General features: G+C 35.1%; 1 pseudogene; it reads right to left on the bottom strand.

The window, feature by feature from the left end:
* Positions 1–2,128: 2,128 nt before the first annotated feature.
* LOC119253676 (U4 spliceosomal RNA) lies at positions 2,129–2,246 on the bottom strand (annotated as a pseudogene).
* Between the last annotated feature and the right edge of the window lie 701 nt (positions 2,247–2,947).

Here is a 2,947-nt window from a genome sequence, read left to right on the forward strand (position 1 = left end):
AATTGCACTCCTCGATTATTCTCTCAGGGCTTAAAAACTTAATGTCCACACAAAAACCTGCATATAGATGATGATAACAGCTTTATTCACAATAGCCAAAACTGGGAAGCAACCAGGATGTCCTCCAGTAATGAAAAAAATATTGGTAGATTTAGACAGTGGAATATTGTTCAGCACTAAAAAGAAGTAAACTATCAAGTCATGAAAAGAAACGGAAGATTCTTTTATCTTATTAATGAAACAAGTCAACTTGAGAAAACTATGTAGTGCATAACAACTATATGAATACTGGGAAAGGAAAAAGCAGGGGTTAAATTTAAAAAAAAATCAGTCATTAAAGGGGCAGATGAATAGGCTGAGCCATATAAAGCTACAGTAAGCAGAGTGAGCAGAGAGGATTTTTAGTAAAGAGGAAATATTCTGTAGGTTATTATAATGATGGACAAGTGTTATGTGTACACATTCATTTAATGTACAACACTAAGAGTGAATTCTTAGGTAAACTCTTGACTTATACTGAAAATGACATTTCATTTTTGGAAAAATAAATGTATTGTTCTGTTAAGTGATGTTGATCATTAGGGAGGTTTAGGAAGTATGAGAGCAGGGTATCTGGTAAATCTATCATCCTCTCAACTTTATTATAAACCTACAATGGCTCTAAAATAATAGTCTTTTTTACAAAAAGAACAAAACTCCTATTTAACTTTTGTAAAATTTTACTTCTGTTTATTTATTTATTTTTATTGAAGTAACATTGGTTTATACCACTGTGATTTAGAGCTATGGGATCTCCTCTGTCAGGTTTTGTTACCATACCACCCCCACAGCAAAACACCTGTGGGCCTTCACCATAGTCCATTGTGCTCCCTTCCGCTTTGTTCTCACCTTTTCCCCTCCCACTCTGGCAGCCTCACCCCTACAGATATATTTCTAAGTTTGCTATTTGACTTTATCTGAAACTATGTTTTGCTTCTCTGTGTTTCACATGTAATAGACACTACAATATTTGTCTTTCTCCTTCTGACTTACTTTTGCTTGCCATAATACCTTCCAGTTCCATTCACATTGCGAAAGACACAAGTATGTATTTTTTTTTAAGATTTATTTCTTTATGCATACAAGAACTGGGGACAGGCGAGAGGTGTGGGGATTGAATTGAGAGGATTCACCAGAGACAGAGTAGGGAGCGGAAAAGGCAGATCTACTGAAATACACTGCTGAGGGGAGCAGCAGGCAAGACATGAGAGGACTGCCACACCATGTGGGTCACCTCCCTGGCAGTTTGGGGATTGAACTCGTGCTGCAGAGGCTGCAGATAGCTTCACAGTGCAGTGCTTAACCCCTTGTGCCACCAGGGAGGCCACTTTATCTTTTGTTTGTTTATTTTTTTATCACTGAGTAGTATTCATTATGCATAATACCACACCTTTCAGATTCACTCCTATCTTCTGGGTTCTTAGGTTATTTCCATAGCTGGGCTGTTGTAAATAGTGCCGCAATGAACATAGGAGTGCATGTATACCTTCAAATTAGTTTGTTTTTTTGGGGGGGAGAGGAGGGGATGAGGGATGGGAGTTGGATAGTTGGTCATATAGTAGGTCTATTTTTAATATTTTAAGAGACCTCCATACTATTTCCGTAGGGACTGGTCCATAGGGACCTCCATACTGTTTTCTGTTTTGACCAACAGTGTGCAAAGACTCGTTTCCCTCACATCTTGATCAATTATTATAGTTTCTGGTCTTTTTGATACAGGTCATTTTCAAAGGTGTGAAGTGAATTCTCACTGAGGTTTTGTTTGCATTTCCCTGGTGAAAGTGATAATGATCTTTTTTTTGATAATGATCATTTTTGCCTGTTGGCCCTCTGTAGGTCTTTGGAGAAGTATCTGTTTAACCCTTCTGACCATTTTTTTTATTGGGTTATTTGTTCTATTAGTGTAGAGTTGTATGGGTTCTTTACAGATCTCAGATATTAGCCTCTTGTCAGGTGTATAGTGTGCAAATATTTTCTCCCATTCAGTAGGGTATCTTTGTGTTTTAGTGGTAATTTCTTTGGCTCTCCAGAAGCTTTTGAGTTTTGTATCATCATCCTAATTGTTTACATTCTCTTTTGTTTTCCTTGCTGTTAGAAACAGATCCACAAAGATATCACTGAAGTTTATGCTGTGGAGTGTTTTCAATTAGCAATAATCGCACCTCAGATAAACCTCATTGACTACGACACTGTCATTGTGCAAAGCTGTTGTAAAGTGTTTGCCTATTATTTTTTATTTCATGTATTTTATGATTTTGTATTTTACATTCAAGTATTTTATCCTATTTAACTATTAAGACAGATAGATGAATTTCTTCAAACTTATACTATTTTGAGAGAAACTAGAATTTATATTATTTATATGAATAAAGCCTTTGCCTATAATATTGATTATATTTGCATGCACTGGAAGTGTCTACTTTTTTTAAGAAAAGGTTCTCTAATTCTCTGATACCAGTGCATACACCACATGGGACTTTTTAAAAATGTAGATTATTTAGACTTTCTAATTCATTTGACCCGAGGCCCATACTTGGGAACCTGTATTGCAGTAAACCCAAATCACTAGACTTATTGTCATTCTCCAAGTGAATTTCAGATCAGTTTTAAGAAACATAGCTACAAATGTGAATGATGTTTGTAAAACATCTTTGGAATAGAAGTCAATATGCTTCTCTGAGAAGGAAATATAATTAGAAAATATTAAATCTTTTTTAAATGAGATTTTGTGCAACCATATAATATTATTAAAGGTATTATTAATGAAAGCAACACATTTCCATTTTTTATATAATATTTAGTTTCTTTCATTATTCTGTGGCTGTATGCTTTCTGTTTTCATTTCTCTCCTATCTAGTTAGGGTAAGGTCCATAGCATAATTTAGGGTTACTGACAGACTTTTATAAT

This window comes from Talpa occidentalis, unplaced genomic scaffold (assembly GCF_014898055.3).
Source record: "Talpa occidentalis isolate TD23 unplaced genomic scaffold, MPIMG_talOcc4v2.1 talOcc4.2, whole genome shotgun sequence".
In the NCBI taxonomy this organism is placed as follows: domain Eukaryota; kingdom Metazoa; phylum Chordata; class Mammalia; order Eulipotyphla; family Talpidae; genus Talpa; species Talpa occidentalis.